The sequence below is a fragment of the Salvelinus sp. IW2-2015 genome, linkage group LG32 (genome assembly GCF_002910315.2).
Source record: "Salvelinus sp. IW2-2015 linkage group LG32, ASM291031v2, whole genome shotgun sequence".
NCBI classification, from domain to species: Eukaryota; Metazoa; Chordata; class Actinopteri; order Salmoniformes; family Salmonidae; genus Salvelinus; species Salvelinus sp. IW2-2015.
This window is the reverse complement of record NC_036871.1, coordinates 15,374,920-15,402,018: the sequence shown is the minus strand read 5'-3', so window position 1 is coordinate 15,402,018 and position 27,099 is coordinate 15,374,920. Positions and strand designations below refer to the sequence as shown.

The 27,099-nt window shown below is 44.1% G+C and overlaps 1 pseudogene; it reads right to left on the bottom strand.

Annotated features, from left to right (window-relative positions):
* LOC111956601 (ephrin type-B receptor 1-like) overlaps nt 1–27,099 on the bottom strand; it is a 320,496-nt pseudogene that overhangs the window by 8,006 nt on the left and 285,391 nt on the right.

The window sequence follows — 27,099 nt, the reverse complement described above, 5'->3', positions numbered from 1 at the left end:
GGTGATGTACTGATGTGTGTGTGTGTGGTGTGTGTGTGTGTGATGTGGTTGGGGATGCATGTTACTGTACACCGTGTGGAATGTGTGTGGTGTGACGCAAGACTGCGATGCGTTGGGAGAGCCTGCTGAGCTCCTGGTGCATGTGTTGCGGATCAGGCTTCGGGAATGTAATCTGGTGTGTTAACTGTGTGTATGTGTGTTTGTGCATGCATTGTACTGTACACTGTGAATGTGTGTGTGTGTACGCAAGACTGCATGCGTGTGAGAGCCTGCATGAGTCTGTGGCACGTGTGTGGACTCACTCGGATGTAATCTGTGCCACCAGTTGCAGGAGGTGGAAGCCAGAGTTGAGGAAGTTATCTCTGTCTCGGGTCATCTTGATGGCTCCCACCACTCTCCCACTGAACTGAAGGTGTTGAAGTCTGGGATAGAATGATCCAACAGGGTTTGGAAGGCCTGGAAGAGACAGAGACAGAGACAGAGACAGAGACAAGACAGAGACAGAGACAGAGACAGAGAGAGAGCTTTGATGGTGGTGTGAGGGGAGGTTTTGACTTTGATGTAATATAACATGTAATAACTCATGTTTATTTCACTTTGAGGAAGTCTGGGTTGTGAAGATGTGTATGTCTGTTGTTTGTATATGTTCAACTGCAAAGAAACTACCCACTCCTCTGAAGTAGATCGGGTTCAAACTTGAATCTATTAAATCTCTGTGTGTGTGCCAACGTGAATTGTTGTGTCCAACAACTTGTGTGTGTGTGTGTGTGTGTGCGTGTTAGTAATTCTGATCGTTCCTAACGGCAAGAATAAGTGGAGGATATGCTTTGATGTAATATAAAGTATAAACTCATGTTTATTTCAGTTTAAGGAAGTCTGCGTGTGCCTGGGTTGCGAAGTGTCTACGTGTGCACCAACCACTGCTTTGAAGTTGTTGGGGGGGAAAAGTCAAAGTGCTTCGGTGTGTGTGAGCGCGGCTGCGTGTGGGTCTCTACGTACGCATCACAATGCAAAGGAAATGGCGGGGATTAAGTGTGTGTGTGGTGTGTATCCTACATATACATTAATGTACGCTACACTTACACTGCAGGGATGCTTGCCACTTGTTTCAGACTGGCTGGGTTCGGATCATCTTGTCCAGGGTGTTGACGATGTCAGCGAAGCGTGGCCGCGTGTACGGTCCTTCTGCCAGCAGTCCAGCATGAGCTGGTGCAGAGCCGAGGGCAGTCCATGGGAGGGGGCAGCCGTAGTCCTTGCTTATGGCATTATCACCTGGGGACGAGAGGGGTGGCAGAGGGTCACAAGGTAGTCAGTCAGGGTCGTGTTAGACGGGACTATTGTGGAGAAGGTAGAGGTAGTGAGTGGAAGGTGGTCATTAGAAGTGGGCCTAATCTCGCTCAAGCCGATAAGGTAGATGAGATCGATATAGAAGACCATTGCCAGACGGGACCATTGGGAAGACATCTGAGGGTAGTCACTAAACTTATGATCAAAGGAGATCAATAATGTGTAGTAAAGCAGAGAAGTGTGAGAAAAAGCGGATGTTTGTAGAGCTTTTGTTTCCCTTTTCCTAAACCCTCGCTAATCACTGTGCACACGCCGGCCCTAGTTTGCTCCATCTCATTTTGCGCTTTAGTGGTTAGTGAGCAATTCATCAGCGTCTCCTTTGTATTAAAAAAATATATTAACGTTTTTGGACACGTGTTTATTTTTTTATGTAAAATTCTCACGAGACAGACCTTGTTTTCGGAAACGTGAAGTTTCACATGTAATTTCACACATTTGGGTCTAAGGTCTAAAGTCCTCCCAATGTGTTCTCCAATCTTATAAAACCGTTTAGAAAAAGGCTCAGTGAGGTATTGAAAGGTCATTTTGACCCCTATCTTTTGCAGAGAAAAAATATGATGTACTTGTTAAACAAAATCTCTTCTCTGAGCAATTGTATTAGTATAAAATACCATTTAAAAAATCACCATACAATACAGCTCAGTATTTGTATATTTTTTATAAGTCTTTTTTGCTCTGCTTTGTCAAGGGTGCCAATCATTTTGGACCTGACTGTATACTCTGACACTATGGGGAAGTGCCTTGGGAATAGGCTGATTGCATATACAGTAACTATAGAAAGACGAGCGTCTCACGCTCTAAAATCGTAGCGTGTTCGGGTATACCATATGACGGATTGTTAACCTGTATGTAGACGCAATCTTTCAAATTAAACGGTTGAATCAGGGCAAAGCCAGAAAAGCCGATATAGGATAGAGATTCTAGGTGTGAAAATGAATTATCATCAGAAATGGTAAGACGCACTATAGGTATCCATGCTACCACTGTGACCTGTGCAATTCAGCAGAATCTTGATAAATGGCATATGGGGAAGTGTGTGTGTGTGTGTGTGTGTGTGGGTGAGAGGAGAGAGTGCATGTACATGCATGGTGAGTGTGTGTGTGTGTGTGTGTGAGTGTGTGTGTGTGTGTGTGTGTGTGTGTGGTAAGAGAGAGTGCATGTACATGCATGGGTGTGTGTGTGTGTGTGTGTGTGTGTGTGTGTGTGTGTGTGTGTGTGTGTGTGTGTGTGTGTGTGTGTGTGTGTGTATGAAGCACACAAACTTGTGTATTTGTCAGTGCATTATTTGTGTGTGAGCCCGTGTCTGTGTGTGCTTTTGTGTGCATACTGCATGTGCGTGAGAGTGTGTGTTTTTCCTGCATGAGTCTGTGCACGTGTGTGACTCACTCGGATGTAATCTGTGCCACCAGTTGCAGGGAGGTGAAGCCAGAGTTGAGGAAGTTATCTCTGTACTGGGTCATCTTGATGGCTCCCAGCCACTCTCCCACTGAACTGAAGGTGTTGAAGTCTGGGATAGAATGATCCAACAGGGTTTGGGAAGGCCTGGAAGAGACAGAGACAGAGACAGAGACAGAGACAGAGACATAGACAGAGACAGAGACAGAGACAGAGAGAGAGCTTTGATGGTGGTGTGAGGGGAGGTTTTTGACTTTGATGTAATATACAGTAATAAACTCATGTTTATTTCACTTTGAGGAAGTCTGGGTTGTGAAGATGTGTATGTCTGTTGTTTGTATATGTTCACACTGCAAAGAAACTACCCACTCCTCTGAAGTAGATCGGGTTCAAACTTGAATCTATTAAATCTCTGTGTGTGTGCCAACGTGAATTGTGTGTMCAACAACTGTGTGRGRGTGTGTGTGTGTGTGTGCGTGTTAGTAATTCTGATCGTTCCTAACGGCAAGAATAAGTGGAGGATATGCTTTGATGTAATATAAAGTAATAAACTCATGTTTATTTCAGTTTAAGGAAGTCTGCGTGTGCCTGGGTTGCGAAGGTGTCTACGTGTGCACCAACCACTGCTTTGAAGTTGTTGGGGGGGAAAAGTCAAAGTGCTTCGGTGTGTGTGAGCGCGGCTGCGTGTGGGTCTCTACGTACCGCATCACAATGCAAAGGAAATGGCGGGGATTAAGTGTGTGTGTGTGTGTGTGTAATCCTACATATACATTAATGTACGCTACACTTACACTGCAGGGATGCTTGCCACTTGTTTCAGACTGGCTGGGTTYCGGATCATCTTGTCCAGGGTGTTGACGATGTCAGCGAAGCGTGGCCGCGCGTTACGGTCCTTCTGCCAGCAGTCCAGCATGAGCTGGTGCAGAGCCGAGGGGCAGTCCATGGGAGGGGGCAGCCGGTAGTCCTGCTCTATGGCATTYATCACCTGMGGACGGAGAGGGTGGMCAGAGGGTCACAAGGTAGTCAGTCAGGGTCGTGTTAGACGGGACTATTGTGGAGAAGGTAGAAGGTAGTGAGTGGAAGGTGGTCATTAGAAGTGGGCCTAATCTCGCTCAAGCCGATAAGGTAGATGAGATCGAATAGAAGACCATTGCCAGACGGGACCATTGGGAAGACATCTGAGGGTAGTCACTAAACTTATGATCAAAGGAGATCAATAATGTGTAGTAAAGCAGAGAAGTGTGAGAAAAAGCGGATGTTTGTAGAGGCCTTTTGTTTCCCTTTTCCTAAACCCCTCTGCTAAATCACTGTGCCACCGGSCCCTAGTTGCTCCATCTCATTTTGCGCTATTAAGTGGTTAGTGAGCAATTCACTCAGCGTCTCCTTTGTATTAAAAAAATATATTCACGTTTTTGGACACGTGTTTATTTTTTTATGTAAKATTCTCACGAGACAGACCTTGTTTTCGGAAACGTGAAGTTTCACATGTATARTTCACACACTTTTGGTCTAAGGTCTAAAGTCCCTCCCAATGTGTTCTCCAATCTTATAAAACCGTTTAGAAAAAGGCTCAGTGAGGTATTGAAAGGTATCATTTTGACCCCTATCTTTTGCAGAGAAAAAATATGATGTACTTGTTAAACAAAATCTCCTTCTCTGAGCAATTGTATTAGTATAAAATACCATTTAAAAAATCACCATACAATACAGCTCAGTATTTGTATTATTTATTTTATACAGTCTTTTTTGCTCTGCTTTGTCAAGGGTGCCAATCATTTTGGACCTGACTGTATACTCTGACACTATGGGGAAGTGCCTTGGGAATAGGCTGATTGCATATACAGTAACTATAGAAAGACGAGCGTCTCACGCTCTAAATCGTAGCGTGTTCTTGGGGTATACCATATGACGGATTGTTAACCCTTGTATGTAGACGCAATCTTTCAAATTAAACGGTTGAATCAGGGCAAAGCCAAGAAAAGCCGATATAGGATAGAGATTCTAGGGTGTGAAAATGAATTATCATCAGAAATGGGAAGACGCACTATAGGTATCCATGCTACCACTGTGACCTGTGCAATTCAGCAGAATCTTGATAAATGGTGCATATGGGGAAGTGTGTGTGTGTGTGTGTGTGTGTGTGTGTGAGAGAGAGAGAGAGTGCATGTACATGCATGGGTGAGTGTGTGTGTGTGTGTGTGAGTGTGTGTGTGGTGTGTGTGTGGTGTGTGAGAGAGAGAGTGCATGTACTGCAGGGTGTGTGTGTGTGTGTGTGTGTGTGTGTGTGTGTTGTGTGTTGTGTGTGTGTGTGTGTGTGTGGTGTGGTGTGTGTGTGGTGTGTGTGTGTGTGTGTATGAGCACACAAAACTTGTGTATTGTTAGTGATTAATTTGTGTGTGAGCCCGTGTCTGTGTGTGCTTTTGTGTGCATACTGCATGTGCGTGAGAGTGTGTGTTTGTTTGTGTGTGTGTTATGAATGTACACCATGGTTTCCGTTAGGACAATGTGATTCCGGACATTTGATCGGTAACATTTTAATTTACTGGACATTTGAGAAATGTACCGGACCCATATGTATTGGGTGTGTAACCTGATTAGGGCGTCCACCCACGGTGCTCAGAATGACAGAAATCACATTTAGAATATGGTAATTCATATTAGCAGAACATGCAAGTCAAGGATGCAACGATGTCTGATGTGCACTTTGAAGATGTTAGAATGACTGTCCACATTTACTTTTCCTTTGCCAACAAGACGAGTAACGAACAGCAAAATCACTAGCCTGTGTCAATCTACTATAGTAGAAAAGTTTAGGCTACCCATTCTATTGGTCAGCTTGTTGAGAAGGAAATAGCCTGTTCCAAACAGACTCTGGGACAGTTGTGGAACAATAGATACAAATTCATACAAACCAGTAGGCCTGCAAGATCAGAAACTCAACATGTTGATCAACTATTATTTCTTCACGTTATAAGTGCCGCAACGCGCACAATGCAGTAGGCTAAGCGCGAAAGTTCGTGCCATAATGCAATTAACGGGATAACACCGGTGTCAAAAGGACACTGAGCACGCGAGCGGTTTCATGACGGGGATTAAAATCCATAAATAAATGTATAAAGAGGGGAGATCTAATAGGCTACTTTGAAGCAAGGTAAGACATGCCTTGTAATAGCTATTAAAACATTCAGGTTTCCAAAAATGAAATATATGTTTTCAAAATGCATAATGCCTCCAACTTGTTGCAAAGTGGGGTCTGATGAAGCCTGCCTGCCGTTGCCGTTTGATGCCGCGTTCACAACAACTGGGAACTAGGACATCTCAGACTTCAGTCGTCTAATACAACTGGGAAAAAACGATCTCAGACTGGGAAAAATAGTTTTGAACGGTCATCCATCTCGTAATTCCAACTCGGGAACTGGCCTCTTTCTAGAGCTCTGACTTTCTGACCTGAAGATCACTGACGTCATCATTTGACCTCGTGTTCTTGCACTGTCTGACAGATTTACCACTCCAAGGCTCTGTATTTGTATGCTGTACGTGTGTGATGAATAACATAGCCTACATAAAGAATATATTGTACACGCAGCAATTTAATTCCACAAAATTATGCAAATTGCCTATAGACTGGCAAGCATGTCAGGTCAAATGTATTTCCATCAGTGAATAGGCTGAAAAGCATTATTTTGCAATGGCCTGCGCCAATTCTATTTAGCAGCTTTTCTATTTGTTAAGCGGAATAACTAATGGAAACCCACATATATGTGTGTGTTCTGACTGAAGAGAACAGCAGGCCATGCTGTGAGCAGTGCCAGGCCTCCTCCCTGTGTGTGTGTCCCACCAGTCGCTGCCTGTATGCTGGCCCAGAGAGGGAACATCTGCTGCGTTGGCCAGCCCTGGTGGACCAGGCTTCAGAGAGACAGTTGGCCGGCTGGGGATATGGAGCTCATTGGTGTGTGTTTGTATTCTATGACACAACATTAAAAACTAGAAGGTTCATCTTTTATTTGGATGCTCATTCATTGTAAAAAGTGCTTTCTGAATTTGATTGATCTGAATATTCGCTCAAAAGTTCAACATGACAATAATACTCACATCCTGGTTGGACATGTCCCAGTAGGGTCTCTCTCCGAATGACATCACCTCCCACATGACGATGCCYTAGCTCCACACYTCACTGGCTGAGGTGAACTTCCTGTAGGCGATGGCCTCTGGAGCTGTCCACCTCACTGGGATCTTACCCCCCTGAGGGAGATGGGGAGAGAGGGGGAGGGATAGGGGGATAGAGAGAGAGAGCGAAAATGACATGATTAGTCCAATAAAATAAACAAATATGCTCATTCCAAAACCTTCTAACCAAAAGACAACTGCCCCCCCCCCCCATCTCCCTATCGATCCAGCAGCAATGGATTGTACCTATGCCTCCCCTCTTAATATGATCTGCCCTTCACACATCGACCCACAGCACGTCTCTCCCCTCCGGCCGTCTCTACCCCTGAGTTTGAATAAAGAGGGATTTGGTTGGGGTTTGAGCGCGCCTGTCGAGCGTGTCTGTTTGTAATTGGACTACCTGGGCCTGGGGCGAGTCATGCACGGCTCTGATTGAAATTGCCGGGTGGCTTGTTTAAGATTCCCTCCACACACACTAACCTGTTTGTGGACCACTTGGTGGTTTCTATTGTATCTGGCCAGCTTAATAATGCCAATTAGTTCAACCTGTGCATGTGTAGATAAGCCGGGCTTGAAAGGAGAGACGGGAGAGCGAGACAAGGCCCACCCTGCTCTCCTGGCTTTCTCGCTCAGGACCGGGAGGTGTGTTTTGTGTGTGTGTGTGTGTAGATGTGTGTCATCTGCTTTTTGCTTGGTGTGTGGCTGTTTGTGCATGCACAAGCATCAGTGCATGTGTGTGTGTGTGTTTGTGAGTGTGTGTGTAGAGGTCCAGAGGACTCAAACTCAGCTCATTAAGGCCCAGCTCAGAGTGTTTGACCTCTGGGAGCTCCTGACCCTGAACATGATGTTAACCTCGGACCTCAGTGGAGGCTGTTGTCAGGGTGTATGGACCGGGAACACAGGCCTGAGATGTTACAGAACAGGGAGGTGGAGAGAGAGAGAGCCTAAGAAAGGAAAACAGTATTTTATCTGAGAGAGAGTGTTCTGGAGTGTTCATAAGGAAGTGTGTATTTGTGTTTCTTTGAGAGAAAAAAAGACTATCTATCTAAGCTCTGATGACTTTTCTGCTGATCCCAGACACCAAAAGGKTTTCCCTTGACTAAGTTCTGTCTCAGTTCTGTCTCAAGGCTATAGAAAAATACATGAAACTACATCCACACCAATGAAAATAAAGACCCGGCTCTCATCTCTAACCTTGTCAGAGCCATGCTTCAAGGCGACTATTTCAACTTGGACACCAGATAAAAAGAAAGTATGAAATTTAAACAATGCCTCTTCCATGTTCATCTCTCGGAGCTGTGATCTTAATGCTTTATATTACAGCCTCTCTCTCTCTCTCTCGTTCTCTCTCTCTCGCTCTCTCTCTCACCCTGGGGGGAGCTCTGTCGTCACCGTGGCCTGGGTAAAGACACTCGCCGTACAAGAGCCCCGTGCCTCCCTGCATCGCTTTGCGCAGGTCCTAGCAGAAAGGCCAAGGTAATAACATTTTCACGGCTGCCGTGTACGGGAGGCAGCTATGCAGATCATTAGTAATTATCGCTGTGGGCGAGCTATCTGCAAGCACCCGGGTCAAAACGACACTTTAATAACACAAAGTGCTGCAGAACAGAACAGGCAAATAGACAGAAGAAGAAGGCAAATATATAATAAAAGCATTGGATGCAGTTGAGGCTGCTGAGGGGAGGACGGCTCATAATAATGGCTGGAACGAAGTGAACGGAATTGCGTCAAACATATGGAAACCATTTGTTTAAAATATTTGATGCCATTCCACTGAATCCACTCCAGCCATTACCATGAGCCCGTCCTCCCCAATTAAGGTGCCACCAACCTCCTGTGATTGAATGTATTTTTTTTTCTTTAACTCAGGAGGAGAAAAGAGAGAGAGAATACCCCAGGGAGGAAGAGAGGGAGGGGGGAAAAGAGAAGGAGAGTGGAATTAAAACGGGTCTAGTGTCAACACAGCCAAACAGACGCTTTGTGGAGCCTGGGAGAATGGAGAGAGAATGTGTGTGTGTGTGTGTGTGTGTGTGTGTGTGTGTGTGTGTGTGTGTGTGTGGGTGTGTGTGTGTTGTGTGTGTGGTGGTGTGGGTGTGTGTGTGTGTGTGTGTGTGTGTGTGTGTGTGTGTGTGTGTGTCTGAGCCAGAAAGTAATTTCATTCACTAGCTCGAAAAGTACAAGCCAGTAAGAAAGGAAGATGCTGTTCTCTTTGGTGGCCTTGASTCTTAGAGAGCACACACAGAGGCATGTTCAACTACGTAAGCCAAACCATACAACAACCTCCAGCCAAGCTCCATCAATTTCTTCAGCTAGCTGCTCATCACGTAAATAATACGCATAATGCATTTCATTGAGACATCTTAACGTCAGCATGAGAGCATAATTGTTGTTCTGTCACMTTRGTCGTATGAATCGGACCAAGGCGCAGCGTTGTATGCGTACATTCTATATTTTTCTTAAAAGAATGAACACTGAACAAACTAACAAAACAACAAAACGAACCATGAAGCTAATATGAATAGTGCAGACAAGCAACTAAACATAGAACAAGAACCCACGAACACAAAAGGGAAAATGGCTACCTAAATATGATCCCCAATCAGAGACAACGATAAACAGCTACCTCTGATTGGGAACCATATCAGGCCTCCATAGACATACAAATACCTAGACCAAAAAAAACCACCTAGAACTACAAAACCCTAGAAAATACAAAAACTAGCATACCCACCCCCATCACACCCTGACCTAACCAAAATATAAAGAAAACATAGATAACTAAGGTCAGAGCGTGACATGTTCTCTCACGACCCTTTGGAAACAACATTATATTTACAAAGGGACTCCACAGAACATACAAAAAACWAACAAAAAACACAACAATGATGCCTAATATTTTCAATGTACCCTGGGATCACACCTGCAACCCTGTACAGATGACTATTAAACACTGAATATYAATCAGTAATACACTTGATTATTGCAGACCTACCATACTGAGAAATGGGGCATTGCAATGAGTCTCACTTCAAACGGACAAGTTACCTCTAGATCACCTTCAAGTCAACAAGACGAGACGAAGGGATTGGTCCTGACTAGATGTGACGGCTTGTAACAGGTCGTGACAGGTAAAGTGACAGGTGTAGTGGCTCATCTGGGGTAGACCTGCTGGGAGCAGAGCGGGCAGAGTGCTGCCAGGGTTAAGGAGGATCACGGGACGTAGGCGAACGGTGTGGCGTTTTGTGACAGACAGGTACGGAGTGTGTGTGGAGGAGCTCCCTTTACACACACGACATGTAGGAGACGTGGGACACCTGCCATTGCTACAATAACGTGTGCTATGATAGATGTAGTATGTTTCCAGCAGTTCAATGGAGTATGTTACTGGCGATCTATAGACTGAAGGGGAATCTAGAGTGTCAAATGGCAGTCAAATGGCAGTGTGTATCGCTCCAAACAAACTGGACCAATGCCGCGCCCTGGTGTCCCAGGAAACGTRGACTAAATACCCTGCAAGCTCTTCTCCCACAAAACTTCTCAATCCTCTAACTGTCTGTTGTTTTGTTTTTCATTGCTGATGCCTGCAACCTATGCCACTCCATCTCTCGAAGAGATATCAATGAGTACCATCATGTGGTTACTAAAGTAGCAGCTGTCCCCAAATGCAGATTTATGCCCCTCCGGTGGAAGACAAATCTGTGAACTCCCAGTAATGGGGCAGACACACAGACTCTGCCCCAACTTCTCTGTAATCCATTCCTAAACAATGCACACTCAAATGGTCCCGAGCACATTTACTTAGGCTAGGCAAAGTGCTCCATCAACTGCCGTTTATGTCCCGAACGCAACGATTGCTGGCACTGGCAGTCTGCCCAAATACAGAGGGAGAGAGAGAGAGAGAGAGAGAGAGAGAGAGAGAGAGCGAGAGAGAGAGACTGTCTGGGAGAGGCGGGCCCTTCTACAGTTCCACTGTCTAAAGCGCAATGGAGAATAGGTTCCCACTTAAAACGTCAAGGGAAGTTATATTTGACTCCATGGAACTATTTCAGGCATCATTTCACAAAGTGCCCACATAGAGTAATCTACTGCTATTTATTTCAATTATATAGTTTAGTGTAGGAGTCATAGGAGTCTATGGTCCTCTACCTTATGACAAAGTTGTAGTAACACACATTTCTCAGGGGGTCTCAAAGTGGTATCAAATCACATTGTATTTGTAACATGTGCCTTAAAGTGAAACGCTTACTTACAAGCCTTTAACCAACAATGCATTTTTTAGAAAAATACCTAAAGAAAAATAAGAAATAAAAGTTACAAATAATTAAAGAGCAGCAGTTAAATGACAATAGCGAGAATATGTACAGGGGGTACCGGTACAGAGTCAATGTGCATGGGCACTGGTTAGTAGAGGTAATTGAGGTAATATATACATGACAGTAATGTACAGTAATGTACTGGGCCGTACGTACTACCAGCTGCAGTGCCTTGCGGTCGGAGGCTTAGTTGCCATACCAGGCGGTGATGCAACCAGTCAGGATGCTCTCTATGGTGCAGCTGTAGAACTTTTTGAGGATCTGAGGACCCATGCCAAATCTTTTCAGTTTCCTGAGGAGACACTGGGCGGGGGCAAAGACCCYCACCGGAGCCGCCACTGACACTACTCACTATTGGGGGTGTTCCTATCTAGGTGTTTTATTTCTATGTTTATGTCTATGTTTATTTCTATATTTCTATGTTGGCCTGGTATGGTTCCCAATCAGAGGCAGCTGTTTATCGTTGTCTCTGATTGGGGATCATATTTAGACAGCCATTTCCCCACTGTGTTTTGTGGGATCTTGTTTTGAGTTAGTGCTTGTAGCACCTCTTATGTTACGGTTCGTTGTTTGTTTCCTTTTGTTTTTGTAAGTTTCACAAAAATAAAGATGTGGAACTCAGAGCACGCTGCGCCTTGGTCCGTCTCTACACACAACCGTGACACACTGTGGGGATGACGTCATCCATGCACTTATTGATGAAGCCAGTGACTGATGTGGTGTACTCCTCAATGCCATCGGAAGAACCACGGAACATATTCCAGTCTGTGATAGCAAAACAGTCCTGTAGCTTAGCCTCTGCTTCATCTGACCACTTTTTTATTGACTGAGTCACTGGTGCTTCCTGCTTGAAWTTTTGCTTGTAAGCAGGAATCGGGAGGATAGAATTATGGTCATATTAGCCAAATGGAGAGCGAGGGAGAGCTTTGTACGCGTCTCTGTGTGTGGAGTAAAGGTGGTCTAGAGTTTTTTTCCCTCTGGTTGCACATTTAATATGTTGGTTGAAATTTGGTAAAACGGATTTAAGTTTCCATGCATTAGTGTCCACAGCCACTAGGAYCGSCGCCTCTGGATGAGCGTTTTCCTGTTTGCTTATGGCSGWATACAGCTCATTGAGTGCGGTCTTAGTGCCAGCATCCGTCTGTGGTGGTATGTAGACAGCTACGAAAAATACAGATGAAAGCTCTCTAGGTAGATAGTATCTCATGATAAGCTGTAGACCACACTACCTCAGGCGAGCAAAACCTCGAGACTTCCTTAGATATCGTGCACCAGCTGTTTCTTACAAATATACATAGACCGCCACCGCTTGTCTTACCAGAGGCTGCTGTTCTATCCTGCCGATACAGTTATAACCCGCCAGCTGTATGTTATTAATGTCGTCGTTCAGCCACGACTCGGTGYAACATAAGATATTACAGTTTTTAATGTCCTGTTGGTAGGATATACGTGRTTTCAGTTCGTCCAATTTATTATCCAGCGATTGTACGTTGGCCAATTGTACKGATGGCAAAGGCAGATTAGCCACTCGTTGGCGGATCCTCACGAGGCACCCCGATCGCCTTCRGCGATACCTTTTCCTGCGAATGARGGGGATGTGGGSCTGTTCGGTTGTCTGGAGTAAGTCCCTCTCGTCAGACTCATTAAAGTGAAATGATTTGTCCAGTTCAAGGTGAATAATCGCTGTTCTGATTTCTAGAAGCTCTTTTCGGTCACAAGACACTGTGGCAGAAACATTATGTACAGAATACTTACAAATAACACAAAACAATATACACAATATCACAWTTGGTTACYGGATCGTAAAACGGCAGCCAWCTCCTTCGGCGCCATTATGGCAGGGTATGAAATCTGACCTTCGATAAACGTGGTCTGTGTCGTCTTTTGCAGTTAACATATTCCTTCAGATCTTCAACTCGATGACACCACTTCTGCTTAATAGAAATGCTCCCTCCCCTTGTGCAACCTCTATCTGGGCCCCCGATGACTCAGGGGCCACCAGGGGCCCCTCAAATTAAACCCAGCGTGAATACTATCTTATTATCATGTATTTTTGCACATCCTTGTTAGGCTTTTTCAGAGGTTTAATATTAGACTACAACCTTGGCTTGTGTAACCGGGTGACATCTTTATTCTGTCCCCTTGAGATGACTCTGAGAAGTTGGAAAATAGGCAATTACAGCCCACAGCACACAGACTAATCACATAACAGATTGCCTGGGTTGTTTAAACAAGAACTGATGTGTCTCTACTCATGTTATTGGGCGGCAGGTATTCTAGTGGCTAAAGGTCTCTGGTTTTAATCCCCAAGCCGACTAAGTGAAAAATCTGTCGATGTGCCCTTGAGCAAGGCACTTGACCCCAATTGCTATTATATGTCACTCTGGATAAGAGTGTCTGCTAAATTGTAAAACATGTTACCCTATCATAGCGTTTTCTCTTCCCAGGAACTAGCATGCTGTGACCCTCTGTCTCTCTCACTTTGAGGACCAATTACACAAAAATGAATTGAATCTGTAGTAGCTCGCTAGTTTACTAACTGGCGGACTGGCCAGCAACTTCCCATGATTGTCCAATGTCATTCTATGGACTGAGGTCAGTGTTGTGACAAAATCTGTCTCCCACATTACATTTGGTCCCCCCTTCAGTGTGGTATGTAGAGGATCACCATGTCTAAATCATGCTCTGCATCCATAGTGCATCCATACAGGCATAGTGCATCCATACAGGCACAGTGCATCCATACAGGCACAGTGCATCCACACAGGCACAGTGCATCCACACAGGKACAGTGCATCCACACAGGCACAGTGCATCCACACAGACACAGTGCATCCACACAGGCACAGTGCATCCATACAGGCACAGTGCATCCACACAGGCACAGTGCATCCACACAGGCACAGTGCATCCACACAGACACAGTGCATCCACACAGGGACAGTGCATCCACACAGGCACAGTGCATCCATACAGGCACAGTGCATCCACACAGGCACAGTATGACCACCTCAGTCATAGATAGCAGCTTGATCTGTCACACATGACAGGAGTTATAAATCAAGCCATGTTCCCGCTTTGATAAAGGAGTCTGGGTGGACCGAATGGAAACTTTTCTCTGAGTTTTTCTGCTTCTTTTTCACTGCTTTACTCAGGGATGAGTTCCCCGTAAGTCCCCTGTAACTTTTGCCACATAAATATTTCCCACGCGTGACAAACAACACAAAAGGCTTTGGGAAACATGCCAGAGGGAGAGAAGGAAAGGAGGAAAGGATGCAAATAGAAAACAAGGAACAAAAACAGAGGGTGGATTGAAGGCAGCAGAGCGGAGAGAGGGAGAATGTCAGTCAGGTAGCGGGGGTTTGATGGATGAGGTATGTTACTGGGCTGTGGGTGACCTCGCCTCTCAACCGCTTGCCCTCTTTGATGCAGCCTCAAAGACACACAAACATTCAAGTGTGCGCACACACACAGGCGAGCATGAAGACACACACATATAGTTGAAGTCGGAAGGTTGGAGTCATTAAAACTKTTTTTTCAACCAAACTATTGTTTTGCCAAGTTGGTTAGGACATCTACTTTGTGCATGACACAAGTCATTCTTACAACAATTGTTTACAGACAGATTATTTCACTTATAATTCACTGTATCACAATTCCAGTGGGTCAGAAGTTTACATACACTAAGTTGACATTGCCTCTAAACAGCTTGGAAAATTCCAGAAAATTATGTCATGGCTTTAGAAGCTTCTGATAGGCTAATTGACAACATTTGAGTCAATTGGAGGTGTGTGTACCTGTGGATGTATTTCAAGGCCTACCTTCAAACTCAGTGCCTCTTCACTTTGGTGCGAAAAGTGCTAATCAATCCCAGAACAACAGCAAAGGACATTGTGAAGATGCTGGAGGAAACAGGATCAAAAGTATCTATATCCATATGTACTTTTTTGAGAAATGTCCTCTGGTCTTATTTAACAAAAATAGAACTGTTTGGCCATAATGACCATCGTTATGTTTGGGGGAAGCTTGCAAGCCGAAGAACACCATCCCAACCATAAAGCACGGGGGTGGCAGCATCATGTTGTGGGGGTGCTTTGCTGCAGGAGGGWCTAGTGCACTTCACAAAATAGATGGCATCATGAGGSAGGAAAATTATGTGGATATATTGAAGCAACATCTGAAGACATCAGTCAGGAAGTTAAAGCTTGGTCGCAAATGGGTCTTCCAAATGGACAATGACCACAAGCATACTTCTAAAGTTGTGGCAAAATAGCTTAAGGACAACAAAGTCAAGGTATTGGAGTGGCCATCACAAACCCCTGACCTCAATCCTATAGAAAATGTGTGGGCAGAACTGAAAAAGCGTGTGCGAGCAAGGAGGCCTACAAACCTGACTCAGTTACACCAGCTCTGTCAGGAGGAATGGGCCGAAATTCACCCAACTTATTGTGGGAAGCTTGTGGAAGGCTACCCGAAACATTTGACCCAAGTTCAACAATTTAAAGGCAATTCTAGAAAATACTAATTGAGTATATGTAAACTTCTGACCCACTGGGAACGTGATGAAAGAAATAAAAGCTGAAATAAATCATTCTCTCTACTATTATTCTGACATTTCACATTCTTAAAATAAAGTGGTGATCCTAACTGACCTAAAACAGTGAATTTTTACTAGGATTAAATGTCAGGAATTGTGAAAAACTGAGTTTAAATGTATTTGGCTAAGGTGTATGTAAACTTCCGACTTCAACTGTATATCACGAGATCATATTCAAATAAGTTTAGTTTATATTCATGTTTACCAATACTGATACCAGTTACATTTGGATCCTGTCTAATTCTTTCTGCAAGCGGTTCAATTGCCAGTGCAAACAGGAAGGGGAGAGCGGACATCCGTGTCTTGTGTACCTTTCTAAAGCAATTTCATCAGATAATCTATTATTTGTGTATATTTTATGCATCAGGGCATTTATATAATATTTTTATTAKATTTATTATTTCAGCTGGAAATAATGCCTAAGCCTAAAAAAAGCCTTTTTCCTTGTGGGGGGCAGGCGAAATGTACCCAGTTGTCCGAATTTTCTGTGGACTTCTGGTCCCCACAAGGATAGCAAAACTAAACCAAACACACACACACACAACACATCATACATTGAACAGGCACTCTGCCTGTCATTCCTTTGAGCCACTGGGTCCCCCAGGGAAAATATGTGATGAAAAAGAAGTGAAAAGATGGATGGATGGATGAACGATAGAAGGATAGATAGATGGACTGATGTGAAATTCATGGCCCGCAGAGCGTCTAAAAATCAATTCTGTCCTCCGTAAGGTCACACAAGTCATCCCTCTCCACTCGCAGTGAGGGCAGCATCCTGAAGAGGTGCATGCTGGGAGTAATTACCCACAACCAAACATAGTGCTGAAGCGGGACAATAGCTGTAGAAAGAAGAAGAGAAAGAGAAAGAAGGTAAAAGTCGACGTCTGTAAACTTCTGTAGTCAATGTTTTGTTTGATGCTRGTCAAAGTGATCTTTAATCGAGCTTTCGTGATATACTGACAACGGTCAGACGGTTTGACTGACATGGTTCAACCAAGTCAAGTTAACAATTTGGTCTTAAACCATGTGCTGGTCAAAACATTACAACTGTATCACCAAAGCCTAAATAAAGAGATGACCTTTTGCGACCATGCAGCAAACATTTGAGGTGAAATGTATTTCTCTACCCCCTGCTCCTATAGCCACTCTGGTCCCTGCGTGAGTGCCAGCCCCAGGGTTAACACTATGTAATTAACAGCATGTCCGCCAGCACCGTCCCCAGCACCGCTCTGGAAGCTAGGTAATTGGTGCCCTCCGAAACGCTGGGAAAACATCACAAAGGAAGGAGAGAAAGGAAAATAAGGTGATTCATTTGCAGGAGGAGGAGGTCAATGGCGACGTATATCACAGCACGTTGGCGGAATTTAATTTCCCTGATTCCCTCGGCCTCCACAAGCCGCGCTGGCCTCGCTCCATGATTGCTTTGGCATTCTGCGTTCACCTCGTAACCGACGGAGGGAGGACAGCGAGTGAAGGGCGCTGCCATGGCGGCTTGGCAGCAAGCATGGCTTAATTAAAGGAAGATGTGAGGGACCCAAGGACCCTGATTCTATCCACAACGTCTCTGCTGTGGATAGAGAATATTCCCAGAACGTTCCCCAGGAGAGTGGATTAGAATGGAGGGTCAGGACCCAGCTAGTGACAAGACACAGTAAGGTCAAGCGGAATGCTCGGAGAGAGTTGTGTTACTCTGGTGTGCTTATGGACGGAGTGCAAATAGCAGTTTCTGTATATGTGTTATATGGCAGAACTGTCATGACATATAGGTCCTATCATTAGGAATACCTGGYTTGGGTAAAGGTACTCTCATTGTACAGTACCTTTCTAATGTTCAAGACAAATTTCCCCTTGGGGACAATAAGGTAGATCCTAAAGCCTATATCTATCTATTTTTCAACCCTTATCGCCAGTATAAAACCCTTGAGATACATCATCTCATTTCCAAGGGGTCTTGTATACTGTACATGAAACAACTAAACATCAAGAACACTAAACAATAATCCAATCCCAACATCTAACCCCCTTCGTGGCATCAGCGAGATTGACAGCTGACAACAGAAGGTGTGCTTGTCTTTGTTGTTTCAGCAGGGCTTAACCACAGGGGTCACAGAGACCCAGGTAGGTCTTCCTTCCTAGTGGGCAATTAACTCCCCAAACCCATATCACACTTCCTGTTCACACCTAAGACAACCTGTCAATCAACCGCCTTTCCGGGTATCTCAGTGTTCACAGACAGACAGAGACAGACACACACACACACACAGTCAGGAACACACACAGACTCAGTCACACACTGCGCACCCACACACACACYCGCTGTTGAGTTCTAATAATAATACTCTTCTGACTGGAGGAAGACGTGGGTTTGTACTGTTGTTATCATGTCCTTGACTTCACAAAGAACACCTATGTTTAGATACATAACAACTCATTTTAGTCTTCTATTTTTGTACTACCTTGATAGCTGACTCATGAATCCTATGTTAAGATGCCTTAGAACCTCTATATTTAGAACATGTTTGTGTTTGATCGTTGATGACTCACTAACTATTAGAAAAGAAGGCGCTATCTAGAACCTAAAATGGTTCTTCGACTGTCCCCATAGGATAATCCCTTGATAAAACCTTTTTGGTTCCAGGTATAACCCTTTTGGTTCCAGGTTTAATCATTTTGGGTTCCATGAACAACCCTTTCCACAGAGGGTTCTACATGGAACCCAAAAGGGTTCTACCTGAAACCAAAAAAGGTTATCCTGTGGGGACAGCCGAAGAACCCTTTTGGAACCCTTTTTTCTAAGAGTATGTAGTGGAATTATATGTATTTCCTCATGTACACATAKATCATTTTCCAAAAGTTTACCTCACTAAAGAAGGGACTCTGGTACGGCACCAGGCTGACTGTATTCCCTCCAAACTGTCAGGAGCAACCAAATAATAAACCACTACATATATCCAACTAATTTGCAAATGCAAATGAAAGTCAATGCAGYGCACACAGTCGGATACACTAACGTTGGCGACTAATAATTACAGATCTGTTCCTCTGTGGTGTTAATTAGGGCACAAACCCTTCCATGATGCCCGAGTAATAATAGAATCTGTCCGTTTAAGGGTCTGGGATGCCCTTTCAATTTGCATGCATCCTACGCATCCCAATGAGAACGGGGCCTTCCCCTAAGTCTGCATGTCTCTGCACTAATGAAGATGTGACAGTACTACTGCGTGACTAGCGGGAAGAGGGAGGAGAAGGAGGAGAGAAGGCTTGTGGAATGGTTAAAGAGAAGAGACAGAGGTGGAGTTGAGGTGAGGGAGAGTGGTGAAGAGGACTGAAAGGAATTGCCTGAGAGATGGTCGCACAAACGGTTGTAGTTCTTTAGATGTACCATTTACCCCTACTGTACTCAAGCAGTCCTACACACACACACACGCACACGCACACACACACAACAAAAAAGAGACATATCACAGTTTCTCTGTTCTACATTGCTTGTTTTCAACGAGTTGCTATGAACATTGCTGGCGACCTACCTATCCATTTCAAAGTGTAAAGGTAGGAAAACATCAGAACAAAACACTCAGAGAGTAGCTAGTAGGACATACCAGAGAGCTGGTGTAGGAGGGGTCAGAGGTATCGTCCTGGAGGTAGCGCGACAGCCCGAAGTCAGACACTTTGCAGACCAGGTTGCTGTTGACCAGGATGTTGCGAGCGGCCAGGTCTCTATGGACGTAGTTCATCTCAGAGAGGTACTTCATGCCCGCCGCGATGCCCCTCATCATGCCCACCAGCTGGATCACGGTGAACTGACCGTCGTTTTGCTGCAGGAGAGAAGAGATGGAGAGACGAGAGAAAGAAACAGATAAATGAGGATCGTTAGTGTCATTACCGRTGTTAGTATTGTGATCGCCGCCATTTTCTCTTGCTGCAGAGACAGGAGAAGACGYCGGCCATGTCAAAATAAACTTTTAATTTGCAGGCCTTTCCGCTGAGATGTTGACAATATACAAGCAATACTTCACTGATTCCTACACGATTTGACAGCATTAGGCATTGAGGTGTGTCGACCAGACACGGTTGTATTCGATTGCATGGTTCTATTTGATTGCAATGCAATTGATTTGACAACCGCAACGACATGACACAAACACAAGCACATTCTGCATGCTATGCCACATATTCTGTGTCATATTACATAAAGGCCATGCCTAGCCAACATTGTCCTGACACGGAGAGAGTCTGTGCTGAAAATTCTGCGTCCTCTGGGATCTCGCTCCCAGATTAGACAACCCTGCGGATGCATCTGTGACACCATAGCCAGGAAGTAAGAGTAAACTTTTGTACAAGGGTACAAGATAAGCCGTCAGACATACGTACAATGTTCCATACACACACAGTGTGACAAACAGCCTAACCTGATACCTATCTGAGCGCGACCTACTTCTACAAGACAGAAAACAGCTTTTTTCTGTGTCTGATTATGTGACTGAATCTTGAAGCGTTYCGCTTAAAGTGGTTTGTTCTTTAGATTTGTACTTTTACACTAGCAGCTATTGACACAGACCCAGACAGCCCTTGTCTTGCATCTCATCACCTATTTTATATCAAAAGGAAAGGGTATTCTTTTTGATTCCCAAATTGGATTCTCCAAACACGATCCTATCAAAACTAGTTGTTGGAGGATGTAGTAAAAATGGTACATGGTCCATCACTGTGGGTAACACACACACACACACACGGCGGAGCTCTCTCCCCTTCCTAGTTCCTCCCCGTGTCTCCAATGCTCAGAGGAGCTTTGAACCCGACACACACTAACAAATAAGAGGGTAGGGTAAGATCGATGGGAACACAAGTCAGATGTGGCGGCTAGCAAAGCCAACTTCAAAGGGTCCCTTTAAACCAGCAGTAGATCAAAGTGAAGAGGAAAACCAATCCAAGAGATGGAGGAAGAAGGGAAGGAGAGAAAAAAAAGGGTTGAATATTGATTAAGCTGTACAATTGCTCGTTCCTTACCAGCTACAAAAGAGTGAGGGGATAGTTCATTAAGAGCTTGGGGCATGAGTAGAGAAATTAAATGAAGACGGAAGTTGGCTATTTCAGGAAGTCTTCGATGAGGAGAAGATGGAATTGTGTTCGGTTCATTTTCAAGTCTTCTGGAGTTACACAGCGGTCTCTATTTTCAGCTGGTGTGAAGGAGGCGCAATGGTATTTTCCAGCCCTAAAGCCAGGCTCGGAAATTTACCTGTCCAACATCAGCTCGCTTGCGCTGAGGTGGAAGGGTGGCAATATTTGAGGTGTGTCCTGAAAAACAAGTGACAATTTCATGCGTCTCTAAAGGGACTTTTTAAGAGCCAGAAAAAGCAGGTCTTAACGGTAATGCAGTTGATGATGGCATGGGTTTTGAGAGCAGGAGCTCAGCCTATCCAGCCATGACGCACAGGGCCCAGGGGAAGAGAAATGTTGCTTTTGTGCCAGTGAATCTCGTATTAAGAAACATTAAAAAAAACTATTGGTTTCCCCCCCATTTAATTTGATTAAAAACCAAGCATAGCCTACCCTCCCTTTAATCAACGCTGGTTTAGCAGTTTCYCATAGGTCTGTCTTTTTATGCTGGCCATTATCCAAGTAGCCTATGAATAAAGGGCTCTACTGAGAGTTATACTGGTGCTACTGAGAGCTACTGAAAGTCTACTGGTCAACTGAGAGTGCTTTGACATATTTTGGAGGTTTGTGCCCTCATGCTTTTTCATTATTCACAATCCACATACCTGCATACTTCATTTCACTTGATTGAGTAGGCTGTTCATCCCCATGTTCATCSCCATTCCCCTCGTCTGATTACCAAAGACATGTTCCTCCAAACTATTCAATCCTATAATACCATGTCAAGGGCCGATTMTTTTGAGAATCTGCCTCGCACATAGGCAACAATACAATTGACAGGAGCCTAGTTGTTTGTATAGACGTGTGAATGTTATGTGTAAAGACACTGAGGACTACGTGTGRACACAGTGCCATAGAACGAGAGAAGCGATTTATGAGGTCATGCTTCTGACCCCATCCTATTTAGAAATATTGGTGTTGTTTTAAAAAACAGATTGCTTGTTTTCCTTTCCATATCAAGCCCTTCATGGGCTACCCTTACCCTAGGACTCGGCTACTAAGGCTGGTTCAACAGCAATGCTGTCGTGCCTTTTTGATCCTTCCTGGTCTTGCAACGTAGTCGATCCATAAAAGGTGTTTAAATGGTCTATTCGTCAGAGGGTCTTGAATTGAAAATATACTGCACATCCTAAATCAGACACACATATGCCTACTTGCATACTTCATTTCACTTGTTCAAGTATCCATCCCCATCTCCAAAGAGCGCCTCTCATCRGGTTACCAAATACACACTTCAAACGTATTTAAATGACTCAGTCCTATAGTGCAGCATCAATGGTAGGCCTAGGCTATATTTTGCTTATTGAGATTTTGTGTCACARACATACAATACAATTTACGGTAGCCTAGTATTGTCATTTGAGGAGGAGTGCGATGCGTAAAGACATGTAGGCTAGGCGCGTTTAAGTCAATTACAACAATGTTGACTGCCAACATTCCAAGCATAGTCTATTGAGAAAATTCTGGATGTTTTCGTTTTTTTACTGTTGCTATTACTCCTTACTATAGCCTATGCTATTAGATACGTTGTAGAATTAATCAACAATGGACCAGGACAAGAACATTCCATGCCCCAGCCGAATTGGAGTTGATGACAACGCAAAGACCATCAATAATCTACAGAACTTGAGACAAACACATGCAGTATTAAGCTATGGAACTCATTGGCCAAGCCCTCGTCACACCTGCAACTTGTTTATTAATTAAAACCCAAAATATTTCTGACACACCCTCAGACCTATAGCGCTACTGGCAGCGCTTAGATCATGGTTCCYCAACTGAAGGCCCGTGGGACGAATTTGGCCCGCGGATGGTTTAATTTGGCCCCCCAAGTTTTCTGTGGAATTTTCATTGTTGGACATAAAATACTGTAAAAACACCAGGAAATCAGCTCCAAGTGATTTTAATTTAAGAAATCTGTTCCCAATTATTCCCACGCATAATATAGAGACACATGATCATATACAAATGTAAGCAAGGTTTGAAATGATTATGTTTAAGTCAAAGATATGTCTTTGGGCTTCTTGCGGTCAATTTGCAGTCTACAAATTATTTGTAATTACAATCCAATCCACTACAATCCACTCCAGGAAAAAATCGTCCAGCAACTGAATCTAGTTGATGATCCCTGGCTTAGATTTACCATTGCGTTAGGTTAGTTAAAATAGAGCTCAGTGTGCTCTAATCCTAAACCCTATTATTGGCTGTAGAACTCTACAGTACATTGCCATGGCCCATGAACTGCATGTTTATTGCAGTCACAAATGTTCTACATTATATATCATCATCTCTAACTCATATGCGTTTTGTCAATCCACAAACAAGCTGCAATGCACCAGTGCAGTCTTAGTGCAACATACATCATCATATATGTGAATAGCCAATTATGTAAATAAATTATTACCACAGTATAACATTTCTATAAAGATACTATAAAAAGAGATGGTAAACTGTGTTAATAAATTATTAATTAGGCATAGTGGACTGAAAACCSTCCATATTCCTGGGGCTATATTCATAAAGTGGTTCCTAGTGGGAGTGCTGATCTAGGATCAGTTTTGCCTTTTAAATCATAATGAATAKGATWACATGTACAGGGAGACCAGCTGATCTTAGAGCAGCTCTTCTACTCTAAGATGCTTGATACACACATGCTCTATAACTCACCCTCAGGAAGGAATCAAGTGCCCCGTTCTCCATAAACTCTGTGACGATCATGACTGGCCGACTCTTGGTGACCACGCCCTCAAGTCTGATGATGTTGGGGTGGTCGAACTGTCCCATGATTGACGCCTCGGACAGGAAGTCRCGCCTCTGCTTCTCCACGTATCCTGCCTTCAGGGTCTTAATGGCCACGTAGATCTCCCTCTTGCCMGGCAGCTTCAGACGTCCCTTGTACACCTCACCAAACTCACCTGGGGGAGAGAGTGTGTGGTTATAACGCTAGATCAACAATCTAGACAGATCAAGTATTAGACCTTGAGATTTCAGTAAATAGGAATCCATTAGATTGTGCTAGTGCAAGACCTTAAAACTTGCTCAATAAACTATCATTGACCACGGATCCTACACAACTTGCATGTTGGACCATAGGTCACAAGCAGTGTTTTCACTAATCAAAATGACACTACATGACCAAATGTATGTGGACACCTGCTCGTCCAACATCTCAATCCAAAATCATTGGCATTAATAAGGAGTTGGTGCCCCCTTTGCTGCTATAACAGCGTCCACTCTTCTGGGAAGGCTTTCCACTAGAAGTTCGAACATTTCTGTGGGGACTTGCTTCCATTTAGCCACAAGCGCATTAGTGAGGTCGAGCACTGATGTTGGACAAGTAGGCCTGGCTCACAGTCAACGTTTCAATTCATCCTAAAGGTGTTTGATGGAGTTGAGGTCAAGGCCGTGTGCAGGCCAGTCAAGTTCTTCCACACCGATCTCGAATAAACCATTTTTGTATGGACCTCGCTTTGTGCATGGGGGCATTGTCATGCTGAAATAGGAAAGGGCCCCCCCAAACTGTTGCCACAAAGTTGGAAGCGCATAATTGTCTAGAATGTCATTGTATGCAGTAGCATTAAGATTTCCTTTCACTCGAACTAAGGGACCTAGCCCGAACCATGAAAAACAGCCCCAGGCCATTATTCCTCCTCCACCAAACTTTACAGTTGGCAATATGCATTCGGGCAGGTCCCGTTCTCTTGGGATCTGCCAAACCCAGATTTGTCTGTCAGACTGCCAGATGGTGAAGCGTGATTCATAACTCCAGAGAACCAGTGTTTCCACTGCTCCAGTGTTTCCACTGCTCCAGAGTCCAATGGGCGGCGAGCTTTACACCACTCCAGCCAATGCTTGGCATTGCGTATGGTGATCTTAGGCTTGTGTGCGGCTGCTCGGCCATAGAAACCCATTTCATGAAGCTCCCGACGAACAGTTATTGTGCTGACGTTGCTTCCTGAGGCAGTTTGCYTCTCGGTAGTGATTGTTGCAACTGAGGACAGACAATTRTTATGCGCTARGTGCTTCAGCACTCGGCGGTTCCGTTCTGTGAGCTTGTGTGACCTACCACTTCTCATCTGAGCCYTTGTTGKCCCTAGACGTTTCCACTTCACAACAGAAGCACTTACAGTTAACCGGGGCAGCTCTAGCAGGGCAGAAATTTGACAAAAAGGTGGCATCCTTTGACGGTGCCACGTTGAAACTCACTGAGCTCTTCAGTAAGGCCATTCTACTGCGACTGCGAATGTTTTGTCTATGGAGATTGCATGGCTGTGTGCTCGATTTTATACACCTATCACCAACGGTGTGGGCTGAAATAGCCGAATCCACTAATTGTGTCGTACGTTTACATACGCCTTAGCCATTACATTTAAACTCAGTTTTTCACATTTTCTGACATTTAATCCAAGTAAAAATTCTTAGGTCAGTTAGGATCACCACTTGATTTTAAGAATGTGAAATGTCAGAATAATAGTAGAGAGAATGATTTATTTCAGCTTTAATTTCTTTCATCACATTCCCAGTGGGTCAGAAGTTTACATACACTCAATTAGTATTTGGTAGCATTGCCTATAAATTGTTTAACTTGGTTAAATGTTTTGGGTAGCTTCCACAAGCTTCCCACAATAAGAATTTTGGCCCATTCCTCCTGACAGAGCTGGTGTAACTGAGTCAAATTTTCTATAGGATTGAGATGGCCACTCCAATACCTTGACTTTGTTGTCCTTAAGCCATTTTGCCACAACTTTGGAGGTATGCTTGAGATCTTGGCCATTTGGAAGGCCCATTTGCGACCAAGCTTGAACTTCCTGACTGATGTCTTGAGATGTTGCTTCAATATATCCACATAATTTTCCTGCCTCATGATGCCATCTATATTTGTGAAGTGCACCAGTCCCTCCTGCAGCAAAGCAACCCCACAACATGATGCTGCCACCCCCGTGCTTCACGGTTGGGATGGTATTCTTGGCTTGCAAGCCTCCCCATTTTTCCTCCAAACTAACGATGGTCATTATGGCCAAACAGTTCTATTTTTGTTTCATCAGACCAGAGGACATTTCTCCAAAAAGTACGATCTTTGTCCCCATGTGCAGTTGCAAACCATATTCTGGCTTTTCTATGGCGGTTTAGGAGCAGTGGCTTCTTCCCTGCTGAGCGGCCTTTCAGGTTATGTAGATATAGGACCGCGTTTTACTGTGGATATAGATACTTTTGTGCCTGTTCCCTCCAGCATCTTCACAAGTCCTTTGCTGTTGTACTGGATTGATTTGCACTTTTCGCACCAAAGTACGTTCATCTCTAAGAGGAGAGAACGCGTCTCCTTCCTGAGCGTATGACGGCTGCGTGTCCATGGTGTTTATACTTGTGTACTATTGTTTGTACAGATGAACGTGGTACCTTCAGGCGTTTGGAAATTGCTCCAAGGATGAACCAGACTTGTGGAGGTCTAAAAAAAAAAATCTGAGGTCTTGGCTGATTTCTTAAGATTTTCCCATGATGTCAAGCAAAGAGGCACTGAGTTTGAAGGTAGGCCTTGAAATACATCCACAGGTACACCTCCAATTGACTCAAATGATGTAAATTTGCCTATCAGAAGCTGCTAAAGCCATGACATAATTTTCTGGAATTTTCCAAGCTGTTTAGAGGCACAGTCAACTTAGTGTATGTAAACTCCTGATCCACTGGAATTGTGATACAGTGAATTATAAGTGAAATAATCTGTCTGTAAACAATTGTTGGAAAAATTACTTGAGTCATCACGAAGTAGATGTCTAACGACTTCTAAAGTAAGTTTGTTAGCAAGAAATTTGTGGAGTGGTTGAAAAACGAGTTTTTAATGACTCCAACCTAGTGTATGTAAACTTCCGACTTCAACTGTATAGTGTAATTATTGTATTTTGTGATACTGATCAACAGTGGGGCTATCTTGTTTCACAGCAGCTCAGAATATGGGGAGGAAATTCATCAAATAGAACTAAAAGAGTACAACCAACAAATTCCACAGTAAATATTTCCATTCCTTGAATTACTCATTCATGCTCCAGGCATCCTGTGGGCGATCTCACACCACAAATAAACAAAAAAAACAAACATCGGGTAATTAGCAAATCCCCATCTCCCCTC